The 12,346-nt window shown below is 55.1% G+C and overlaps 1 protein-coding gene and 1 long non-coding RNA gene across 3 annotated transcripts in view; one reads left to right on the forward strand and one right to left on the reverse strand.

The window, feature by feature from the left end:
• Positions 1–12,346, reverse strand: part of KCNK5 (potassium two pore domain channel subfamily K member 5) — a 36,549-nt gene that overhangs the window by 8,323 nt on the left and 15,880 nt on the right. The window lies entirely within an intron of this gene.
• LOC116658267 lies at positions 1,655–4,350 on the forward strand. Its single transcript, XR_004313565.1, has 2 exons — positions 1,655–3,694; positions 4,151–4,350. It is a non-coding gene; the product is annotated as an uncharacterized LOC116658267 (long non-coding RNA).

Below are 12,346 nucleotides of genomic sequence, written 5' to 3' on the forward strand. Positions count from 1 at the left end.
AGAAAGATGTTGGAAGGCAGGTTGCCCTCCTTCTCCTACAAAGGGAGCTCAAACCTGAACTCTTGCTGACTCCCCTTTGGAGACAGCAGAATGTCTGGCGCATCCCAAGAGGAAGTGGAGGGCACTGAAAGCTACTAGCACAGGTTCACCAGAGCAAGTCATGCTCAGCGAAGTGCATCTCCCCCTCCAAAGAGGCTGCAAAGCCTTGAAGTTTGGTGGAATGCAGTCAATCTGGATAGCAGCAAGGAGGCCGAGCAGATGGGCTTAAAGATATTCACATGACCAGACAGAGAAACGTTGGGTGGAGCTTGGTCTGCAGAAAGACAAACAAACAACCCCAAGAAGTACTGATCACTATCCACCTGGCCTGAGGTCTCCATTATCATGCCAAAGCCTAGGCCTCATTTTAATGGATGCAGATGGATGACCAATCTGATCTGCACAGGATTTAAAATTGTGACAAGGCTGGGATGGGACAATAGCAAACACACTGCAATGGCAGTTTGGGACTCATCTGGACTGGAAAAATGGGCCCAAACTAACAAGATATGGCTAAGGTCTTTTACATTTTTCATGTCTTACACTTTGGGTCAGAAGAGATCAACCAGTACAGGGTCAAAGGGTAAAGTCCTTGGGTTTCAGCTGACCACAAAACAACAAATACTAGGGTTGCTGCCGAAAGAAAAGTAAATACAGTCTCAGTGTCAAAACCTTATCTGTTCAGGGCCGGGAGGCAAGGAGCTCATTGTCCTCTGCAGGTCGGCACACATGAGGCAGTGTGTTCACTCTGGGTGTCGGCTTCGTGATATTTAACCAGTGGGCCAAGATCCAAGAGGGGACCGGGTGGCTTTTTTGGTATCAAGCTACCTCTGAATGGACTGCCCTTGGCAGGCATCTGTTCCCGATAATGCAGTGTTTAGGCCCAAGGTGAACAGCACACATCAGGGCTGTGGAAGGTGAGAGTGGAACAGGGGTTCTCAACTAGGGTGGCAGCTCCCTCCGGAAGTGTTTTGAAATGCTCTCTTGATGGGGAGCCTCATAGTGCCGGGCACTGTTCCAGGCACCAGGGATAGAGCAGTGAAGTGACGAAATCCCTGTCCTCCCACACATCGACTCTGGTGGTTGATGGCGGTGCCGCTGGCATTAAGTGGGCGGGGACCAGAGAGGCGAAATGCCCTGCACTTCACAGGGCAGCCCCATCCGCCATGCCGCAATGCTCCCACCGACACACACTGGCTTGCCAAAGGCGATCTGTGACTTGTCGTGCACTGTCCTCTTGATCTCCATCATCTCTCTGTGGTCACGCAGAGAGAGACAGGCGAAGGGGGCATTCTGAAGAGCCCCAAGCCCCCCAGACCAGAAGCACCACTTGCCCTGACAGCAGTCCAGCGGCTGTAGTCACGTCCTGTCGGGTCAGGAGACTGAGGCTGAGAGGTTAAGTGGGAGAACTGGGTTGGGTTCTAGACTGTTCCTTGCAAGTCAGCACAGTTCTCCACCTCCCTCCCTCCACTGCTTTCCTTGCCCCGGACGCCCCCAGGACCCTTCTCACTACCTATGGGTCCCAAACAGCTGGCCTGGGAATCGGCTTGGCTCCATCCCAGTGCTGGGGAGAGATGCAGGATTTCAGGGCCGCTGTAAGTCAGACATTTCTTGCCAGGGCTTTTGCACGTATCTTCTAACTGGCTCTTCATGCGATACTGGCAGAAGTCACTTGACAGATGAAGAAAGCTAGGCTTGGGGAGCAGAGGTCTGGAAGTGAATGAACTTGGGCTGCCTGCTCCCTGCTCCCACCCCATGTAGCTTGTGGCTCTGGTTAGGACGCCACATAGGTTACGGTCAGGTGCAGGGTCCCGCCAGTCGAGAAGGAGGTCTTCCAGAATAAAGGGGTAACCCAGGACTGAGGTCACCCTGGGTGAGGGGAACAGTCATGGAGAACCGTTAGATACAGCATCCTGTCTTCCCCCGGGGGTTAGGGAAACAGCTTTCTCGGGAGGAGGTGGCCCTGTTCACAGGGTTCTTTACCTTGGCTCCCCAATTCACACATGACAGTATTTTCACTTTCCACATAACCCTGGAGAGTGACGGGAGAGGGGGATCCCACACACAGCCCGGCTTTTGTTTGGGGATGGAACAGAGCTCCCCGCCTTTCACTCTCATAGAAAAGCAGCTGTGATTTACTGAGGGCTTACTATGCACCAGATGTGCTGAGCACTTTATATGCCTTCAGCTCATTTAATGCTGGGAAGACACCATAATTTTTTCCACTTTGCAAACAAGGATTTAAGGTTGAAAGGTTAAGTAAGTAGCCATAGGTCAGGACGTTAAGTGAGGACGCCAGGAGCGGGGCCTGGGCCCATCTGGGTCCTGGCAGCTATTACCCTACCCCTGCCCCACACAGGCTGCAGGAAGGAGGCCAGTTCACACCTCCACCCCCTTGCACCAGCTAGAAAAACAGTGCCCTAAAACCAGTCCATCCACTAGGACTCGAGCCTTCCAGGAGGCAACATTCATGCCCCGGCCTTGGCTTCAGGGGCTGCCCTGACCAGGGCACCTCATCTCCAGGGGACCCGGGGTTTCCTGTGCAGAGACAGCTGCCAGGCCTCCCCTCCCTGGAGGTTCATCCCACCCAGTGGGCGGTTCCAGAGAGGGCACATCCAGGACCTGGTGCCCACCTGCAGACATGGGCAGTGGGGCTGAGGTCCAGCCTTGTCCTTCATCAGGTTGGGTGGGGCAAACCAGTCAGGGTGGTGGCCTTGCCTGGGGACTGCAGCTGAGTGGCACGCACAGGGCTACTCCCTGCCCTGCCTCCAGCTCCTGGGTCAGACCTCACACTTGGATCACAGAGCCCCTTCTTGCTACATAGGATGCGGCCTCAAGGATGCTCTGGGATGCCAGCCTTCACTGGACCCCTGGTGTGTTAGAGACATTCCTCGCCATCCCGGCTGCATCCACCCCTTACACATCCCACCTCCACTCACTTGGTCCCTCTGGTCTTGAAGGGAAACGAGGCCAATCGTGGAGTGTGCACGGTGCGAGGCAGCCTAGGAAAAACCTTTATCCTTCCTCACCTGACCTTCCCAGCCACCTTGAGAGTGGGTGGGGCATGGTTTATTACTCCTCATGTCATAGCTGGTGACAGCTCATATTTGGATAGGAGCTGATATTTGAGCATTTATTTTACAACAGGCACCCGTCAGAGCATTTAAATCGCTCAGCTTGTTGAGTCTTTACAACCTTGTAGTGTAGGTTCTATTAGCCCATTTACAGCTGAGGAAAATGAGGCACAGAGACTCATGAAGTAAACTGCTTGGCAGTGCTGGGGCCAGGGGGTGAACCCAGGTAGCCTGGCTCTTAACCCCTGTGCTGTCCATAGCTGGGGAGAGGTGGGCACTGCAGGGTGGGCTTCTCAGCTACAGGAGTGAAGTCAGGTCTCTAGAACACAACTTCCCAGGCAAATGCAAGAAAAAGATTTGCAGGAATGCAGACTACCTGAGAAGGTAAGTTCCACAAGGGCTGGACGTTTATCTGCGGCATTCCCAGAGCCTAGATCACTGCCTGGCACATAGTAGGTGCTCAAAAAACATTTGTCACATAAGTGAGTAAATGAACTTGAATGAATGAGGGAATACTCTGACCTCGACTGACTCACCTTCTCACGTCCTTCCTTCAGGACCTTCCCGGCATTATTCTGCAGGTGGGTTTAACTTAAATTCATCAGCAACGAGGGGCGAGCCTTTATCCAGCAAGAGGGTGGGAGGCAGAGTCAGACCCCAGCAAGAGTGGAGCTGGCGAGGTCAGGGGTTGGATGCAGGGCTGCTGGAACCACCAGCATCCTACTGGTATGGGGAGGGAGGGGGTGGTCCACCAGGCTGAGATGAACAGAGGGCCAGGGGGCTGAAAGTCCTAGGGGTTAGGGGCTGGGAAGGGGCGAGGTGAGGGAGGAAGGTGAAAGCCCCCTCATCCAAGAGTGCGTGGCAGTGGGGCTGGAAGAATCCCTGGGGTGACTGGAGGGACTGTCCTTCCTGCAGGAAGGGGAGGCCTGTCCCCTCCGGAACCTCTCCTAGGGGCCAATGGATGTTCAGAGAGTAGGAAAAGGAATATGAAGAGGACAGCAGGGCTCTCTCTCAAACCAAACTGGTCCCTCTTCCAGGTGGAGGCTCATGGAAATGTGGGGCTGACCTGGGTGTGACTTGCGGGGGATCCTCTCTCAATTGCTGGTATCGAGTCTCTGGATAAATAACTTAGCCTATCAGTTTCAGTTTCTCCATCTGCCAAAAATAACCCCTACTCCAAACACATGAAGAGTACCTAGGATGCTGTAAACACTGAATAAATGTACCTACAACCAGTGTTATGACTGCTCGTTATGTGTGTCCTTCAGGAAACCAGACCCAGCGGCAATCTGAGACCCTGGGGGAAATCACTCGTCCCCAAAGGTAAATCAAAGGGCAGAGGGTTTACTTCTCTGCAGCCGGAGGACAGGCTGGGTGAGGACAGGGACTCTGTCCCAGGGCTTCCTCACCTCTTCCCACCTGTTCCTATTCTAACAAGGACAACTCCTCAGTCTGAACCATCAGGTCTGCTCCCTCAGGGCATGGGGGTGACTTCTCCACAGGAGAGGACCAAAAAAATTCATGGGGGGTACAGGGGAACTGGGGCTCAGCAGGCAGGTGTTCCCGGGCCCCAAAAGTTGGAGTCAGGGGGCCTGGGGGTCGGGGTGTGTGTTAAGGCTCTCTCTGAGGCAGCAGAGGGCAGGGAAACAGGCACACCCAGGACGTGGCACTCCATCCCTCAGAAGGCCTATCTCCCCTGACCTCTGCCTGCCAGAGGCTCCCAGCCACCCTGGCAGGTTTTCCGCAGAGCCAAGCAAAGCAGGATGCCACACACTGGTTCCCACACTGTGCTGGCCAGTGAGGCTGAGGCCTGGCATGGTAGCGTCTCTGAACTCCAGCCCTAAAGCCCCGACCACGCTGCTCCCAGCTTCCCACAATGCAGTCAAGGCCCACCCGCCCCTGGTCTCCGGGCTGGGCTCTCCCTGTGTGTCTATGTCTGTCTGTTTACCTAGTCTCTAAGAAAGAAGCCCCTCAGGGCAGGGGGCCAAGGGTGGGGTCAAGGCCCCACAGGGAGTTAGAGAGGTGGTTCTGAACAGAACAGACAGAAGTGGAGATTAGTAAACATACCACAGGCACTTCTCAAGCATATATACTTAGAGTTGGGGCTTGTTTAGAACCATCTTTTTCAAATTCTTTAACACCACGAACTGATGAACAGATAAAGAGGGGAGGGGGAGGACCCCAGATCCCAGGTACTGGGGCTTCCTGCAGCGGTTTGACGGGGGAAGCGGGGAGCCCGGGGGCTAGTGGCTGGCCCTCCACCTGATCGTCTTTGGGGAACTGTTGGCAGATCCAAATTTATCCTGGAGAGAAGGCGAGCACCTGTCACCTCTTTATTCCCAAGACAAATTAGAGGACGAAGACGATTGGCCAAGCCCTCAGTCATCTTCACTGCCTCTCACTCTCCCTCTCAGGCTGACTCAGCTTCTCAAACCTTCCTTAACTGGGGGTGGGGAAGGGAAGTTGGGATTGTTTTCAGACTGAGGAAATTGAGGCTCAGAGACCTCAGAAACCACCTAGCCCCTGAGGCAGGGGCTCTCGGTCCCAGTTGCCCAATGGAACCACCCTGAGTTTAAATAAATACACTGCCTGTGCCCCACTCACAGGAGTTTCGTGCAGGTGACCTGAGCGCCATGCAGTTAACAAGCTCCTTAACAAGCTCCGCAGGTGATTCAGCCACCCACTGCCTAGTGTGGGCGTTGGGCTCAGCCTTCCAGCTCCCCATCCACCCAGGAGGGAGGATGCACCCGCAAGGAGAAGGCATCCTTGGTATTCCCCCGCCCCCTCCCCGCAGCCCAGGTAACCAGGTGTGGCTTGGAGGGCAGGCCCAGTTTATGAGCACGGCACTGGTGAGGGCCCAATGGTACCACCCTGACACCTGTGCCAGCTGCAGCCCGGCTCACCCGGGCCCCGTCTCTCCCAGGCAGGGAGCAGGTGTCTGCGGGGCAGGTGCAGGGACCAGAGGGGGCAGGGCCTCACCGCGTCTCAGCTAAGACCAGACCTCTCGGCTTTTGCCATGTGGACTTTGTTAACCTGTTTTGCTTATCTGCATTTTCAGATAGGCGCCAGTGCCTACCCGGATATTTATGATGTTTTTAGAAGAAAGACGGACAAATTGTTGGAGACCTGGTTGGTATGCTAGGATGTCAATGTAGGGACTGAAGACCTGGGTTCAGCTCAGCTCGGCCAATTTGCTAAGCTCTCCAGGAAGCCCTGCCCCCCTGCCCACTTGCCTTCTCTGTAAAATGAGGAGGTTGGCCCGTGACTACGGGGCCCCTGCCTGGGCAGGTGACACTTCTCTACAATTCACATTTCCCTCTGCCCAGACCATGCTTCTGGGCCCAGTTCAGCAACTCCCAAGCTCCCGGGGAATCCACAGCACATTCGAGAAAATGTATTTTCATTCTCAGGACTCAGCTCACTGGCCAACCAGCTCCAGCTCCTCCTGAGTCCCCAGCAAGCCAGGCTACCTGAGTGTACAAAATGCAGTCCCTTGCAGTGTCGGTCACACCTAGATTAAACCCCCAACCCCAGAAACACACGCACCCTCATCAGGCAAGGTGGAAAGTGGTATCCCACCCCCATCGCCAACACACACGTCAGGGGTCACTACACCACTGCTTCTTAACCTGGGCTGCACATGCAGATCATCTGGGGCAGCTGGAGGAAATCATCATGCCTGGGTCCTACCCCCAGGGATTCAGACAGAAGTGGCCTGGGGTGTGGACTGAGAACTAAGATGCTTTTAAGCTGCCCCAGGTGACTAATACCTTGTACAGCCAATTTCAAAACCACTTTCCTAGACCCAAACCGCCCTCCCTTCTGGTCATGGGGAAAGTCTAGCCCAGCCCGGCCACTGGAGCCAGCACAGCAGCCGTGGACACGACTGTCCTCCCGTCCACCCTTGGGCTTCCCCTCGCAGGCCCTCCTGGGCCATCTCTCAGCAGTCTTTGCAGAGCTCAGAGGCACTGCGAGGTCTCACGCTCATGGGGAAAGCCCGTGCCAGAGGTGAGCGCCTTTTCAGCAGAAACCTCTGGGTTTCCGACTTTCTCAGGCCCGGGAGCCCTGTCTGCACTCAGGAGGGACAATGAAAACAAAGCAGGTGACCCTGCCCCCATTGTTCTCAGCTGGGACGGTAACATCCCCCCAACCCCCAGGGCAGCGGGAGTCCCTCCCATGAGAGCTGAGGCCAGGGCAGCGCCCTGCAGGGACTGACTGACCTGGGAGGGCTGCGGGTTTGGCTAAAGCAAACAGAGAAGGGCTGGTGGGGTCTGAGCTCAGGATGGGATGTCAGTTCTCAGGCACCTGGAGGGCTGAACCCATGAGTTAGACTGGAAATCCCTCTGCGTGCAGATGCAGGGGATGTCAAGGGCCCTACAGCGCTGCTGCCTGAGAGCTGGCCCCGGGGAGCAGGCTAGAGACCCTTCCCCAGCAAACACACACAAAATTCACCCCCTGCCTCATCTTCTGAAGGACTTGGGACAGGTAGAACGTCCAGTGAGGCTAAAATGACAAGAGGGCCACCCTTCAACCACCTGCAATTTCTCTACCCTCAATTCACAGCCACTGCCCTGCTCTGGGATGGCTGCGGCCCGGCCCACAGCCCTGTGCTGGTATCTCTTTCCTGTCTGGGATGCTCGGCCTGGGGCCTGGAATCATGAGCTGCCCCCAGAATCCAGGTCCTGGAGTGTCTCACATCTTTCTGATTTGACTGATGCCAAGAGACATCTCCCAACTAGGGAGTCAACAACTCAAGGGCAGGAAAGTAATCAGCCAGGATCCCCACGAACATGCCAGGTGTGCATGTTCCCCACAGGGGGTGGGTCACTAGGGAGTGAGAGGTCCCTACAGAGGATTCGCCTCCTGGATTTTTCCTTTCCAGGCAAGCCAGCAAACCTCTCTGGGCCCCATTCAACTCCTCTGTAACAAGGCTAAGGATGACAGAGTCAGCCTCTCCCTCCTCCCTGCCAAAACCTCATCCATAGGCACCTCTTATACCTACAACTCCTCTGGCCCTAATCTCATTTGACACCCTGTAGGCAAGGCAGGTAAAATGGATATTATTATTCCCATTTTGTAGATGAGGAAGCTGATCAGAGAAGGCTAGTGATACAGTAGAGTCACACAGCAAGCTGATGACAAAGCACGGAGAAGAATTAGCCAGACTCACAGTTGAGGGCTCTTTTCACCAAACAAACAGACCATCCATCCCCCCCTCCAAGGACCTTGCTAAGAAATGCCAACTGAAGTGGAGCAGGGAGGGTGACAACAGACAGGCAGACACGTGTGAGGTGATGCAGGCTATAAACGGGTGTGCAGTCATACCCATGGATCCAATCTTGAGATTATTTAGGATTTAGGATGAGCGTGTGCTTGTAAACCCTGCCAACCCCCCTCCCCTGGAGAAACCTTAGGTTTACCCCAACCTGGCAGTGGCGTGGAAGGAGCAAACACGGGAAGTCACCAGCCCCTCAAGATTTCTAAAAACAGCCCTCAAGCAGGCCACAAAGGAGGCCGCCTGCTGACTTGTCATCTCTCCATCCCAGCTGATGACCTAGGGAGATCTGGTTCATCAGCAGCTCAGTGGCCCCACGCTGCACCAGCTTGCTTTCTGTCCTCCAGAGCCCTCGTCCACACATTAGCCTGGACAACAAATCTGGGATGGCTTATCCACTGCAAAATCACAAACGTCAAGTTTGGGACCCTCCTTGGACAGCACAGGGGAAGAGGGGAAAAGGCCCTGGCTTTGCAGCTCTCACAGGGGAGTTCAACTCCTGGCTCCACCATCCACCAGTGGGTCACCTGGAACATGTCCTCTCACCTCTCTGAGCTTCACTTTCTGTCTCTGGAAAGTGGAAGGTACCAAGACTTTCTCGGGTTGGGGTGCAGATTACGTGAAACGATGCACGGCTCAGTGCTGTGCGAACAGGGTGTACACTGGGCGGAAAAGTGAACTGGGAAGAAGAGTGGGAAGAGGAGGCCACCTCTGTTCCAAAGGTTTGTGCCGGAGGCACAGGGCCTCCAGAGCTGTGGACACAGAACTGGCTAGTTGTCACCAGCAAGATCAGGGCTTGGGACAGTGCTTACCACCCCGTGACATGCCATTAGGTATCTGTTATCTGGCTGACTATTTACCTCCCCCAGACTAGGAGCTCTCAAGGCAGAGATTTCACTCATCCCTCATCCCCACACAGAACCTGGCACTAGCAGGTACTCAGTATTTGCCAAATGAAGAACCAAGTCTCTGAGATGTATGCCGTCTACAACCATGCCTTCCAGGGCGCAAAGGTGGGCACTGGTGTTACATTTAATGTGGGTTCTGGCTGGACAAGGTGGGCAGTCCTGGCAGGTGCCGGCAGCCCGGCTTGATGGCTTTGTGTTTCTCTGCCCCAATGTCTTTTATTCACCTCACACCACCTCATCTGTCTGCAAGGCCAGAGCCCCTAGAAGTCCTAGACATGGTGAGTCAGCTGCATGGCAGACTTTGGAACCATCATAGTTCTGGAGGAAGGAGGCAGGCGAGTGGCGAGGGGTGGGGGCCCAGGAGGGATGTCAGGGTCGAGGGCCACAGGTCCTCCCGGGCATGCCCCTGCTTTGCGGCTCCTCCAGCAGTGGGAAGGAAGAATGCTCTGTTCCACGAAGTTCTCTTGAGCCCTCGGGGCCACCACAGCTCTGTCCCTCCAGACACAGCTGCCTGCCCTGGGCTCCCTTGCTGGGATCCTGAGGACAAGGCTTCCCTCAACCGACACCCCTAGGCTCCCCACCAATGGGACGAAACCTGCCCCTGACTGTGCCACATTCATCCCTCCCAGGTACACCTGTGCGCCTGAGAGAAGGGTGTGGCCGATATCCTCACCTCACCCTGCAGAGGACTGCACCCCAGACCACCAGCAAACTCTCCCCACCCAGGGGCCCCAAGAAAGTGGCCTCTTCATCTGCTCCTTCCTCCTTTCCCGCTCCCTTCACCTGTGGCTGGCGGCTCCGGGTAATAAGTAACTGCCCATCCTTGAAGGCTAGGGTTCCAATGATAAGGGATTATTAAGCCTACTCATTTATTATAATTTGTTTAAGATGACCAGATGGTTAAATTGTAAACCTCTTCACTAATGAAAAAAAAAACAAAACCCTAAAAACAAACCCAGAAGGGTACTAGGTGGTGGTAATTCTCCTGCACGAGGGGGTGGCAGCTGAGTCTCTCCACTCCCTGCCTGTTTATTACAACCCACCTCATTCCCACTCAAACGTGGCCCCGCTGCCTCCAAGCATGATCTAACCCCCATCTCTCCACAAAGTCCCCTGCAGGGTCCTCCTGAGGGCCAGCCACCTGTCACAAAACCCTTCCTTATTGTCTGACTCTAACCTAAATCCCTCCGGCTACAGTCCAAGCCCATTTCCTTTGGTTCAGTCTCCAGCTGGGGACGGACAACAGCTGGCTTCCATCGCCTCTGGAATAAATTGTACAAGAAACCACCAGTGAACTGGCCTGGGCATTTTGGGATGGATGGTACTTTCTGCGGAGTGGGGAGCCTTCTGCCTCTATGGCCCTCAATCCCAGATCAAATCCTGTCGGAAGACTGAGTCACAATTAGAGACAAGAGCCAAGACCACGATGCTGACAACTGTGAAAAATCACTGAGCCAGATGCAAGGAGGGGTTTTTCCCTAAAGGGCAGACTCCCCATGCCCCAGACTCCTGGACACTGATCTCTCACTATACCAGTTGCACCAGGGGCTCTGGTCGCCAAGGCCCGCATTTGGAGATCATACAGGTGAGACATAAAGGAGTCCCCAACAGTGTGGGAAACGGAAGGGAGCCTGGTATGTGTGATGTGTGCCCCCCTCCAGCCTTTGCTGCCCAGATTGTCACAAAAGCACCAAGACACAGCCACCTCTGCCTTTTCCACCCTGAGGGGCAGTTCCCCACCCAGCTCCCATCCCTGGCTGCCTGGGGCATGACCAGGGTGAGGAAACACAGAGCTGTCTGTGCTGAAGGTATGGAAAAGTACCGCCAGACCTCCTCGCACAGACAGGCTGGGCTGAAGTGAAGGAGGGTGTGGGGGTTAGAAAAACCTCCTGTCCTTCAGCCTGGGGCCCAGGACCAGGGCAGGCTGGGCCACAGGAAATGGAAACTCTCCTGATGGTGCAGAGGGAGACACTAGACTCTGAGACAGCCCTGTGGTGACACTCTAGAGGCAGAACCGGGACCATGCCTTCCACACACGTCCTCTCTTGCTCTCCTTCACCAGGGTGGGATTTCAAGCAAGAGCATTTTCTTGCTTAAAACTGCACTGTTTGTGGCCAGGGGAGGCTCAAATACAGGAAAGCAAATGCCACCAGATTTCCAAGTCACACAAGGGTCAGCAGGGGAGCGAGACCCACTCCTCAAGTGGCTGCATCCTGTCCCCTCATGGAACCCAGTTTCCCAAGAAACACTGAATAGCAGCTGGGGTGGCCACTTCTCAGGCTGGTCAAGGGAGGTTCATTTACCCTCACATCTGCTGACGATGGCCTCAGATCTGGGCTGCTGAGGGCTAAACCAGAGACCTGGCAGTGGGCTTCCAGGACACAGCCTGCCCTCTTCCCCATGCATCAGGAAGAGCAGGGTGAGAAGGACAAGATGGGAACAGGGCTCTGTCACCCTCACTCCCACCTCAGGACCTTGGGACACTCCCCTCTTTGGGTCCATGTCTGCCTGCTACATCTGGCCAGGCATCAGCCACCAACCCTCATACAGAACCACCCACCCGACCTAAGTTAGCCCAAGGAAAGATGGGACCAGAGTCCTGGACAAGCCCTCCTCCCACTACTCAGTCAGGTAGATTGATTCCTTAGGTATTTGCCAGGCACCGGCCAGGTACCCTGACGCTGTGGGCAAAGCAAAGGGAGGGCAAGGCGCAGGCCCCGTCCAGAAGGACCTAACAAGCGATATGCAGGCAGTTGGGAGGAGTTACACTACAGAGGAAGACAGCACAAGAAAGCAGCAGACAAGCCAATGGTGAGGCCAGGACAGTCTCGGGGTCTGTGCCATGCCCCCTTTCAAGTTCAGGTAACTGGGCACGAAGCAGGACAAGAAACCCAAACACAGGTGGAGAAATGGAGGCTCAAAGACACTAACACACTAGACCAGAGCAACCTCCCAGTCAGATGCTCCCCTGCTCTGAAAACTGCCCACCCCTCCTCCCTACCCCGACTCCTGGGTCTTCTACCTTCCCTGGCCTGGGACCCCCACCATGT

This window comes from Camelus ferus, chromosome 20 (assembly GCF_009834535.1).
Source record: "Camelus ferus isolate YT-003-E chromosome 20, BCGSAC_Cfer_1.0, whole genome shotgun sequence".
Classification (NCBI taxonomy): domain Eukaryota; kingdom Metazoa; phylum Chordata; class Mammalia; order Artiodactyla; family Camelidae; genus Camelus; species Camelus ferus.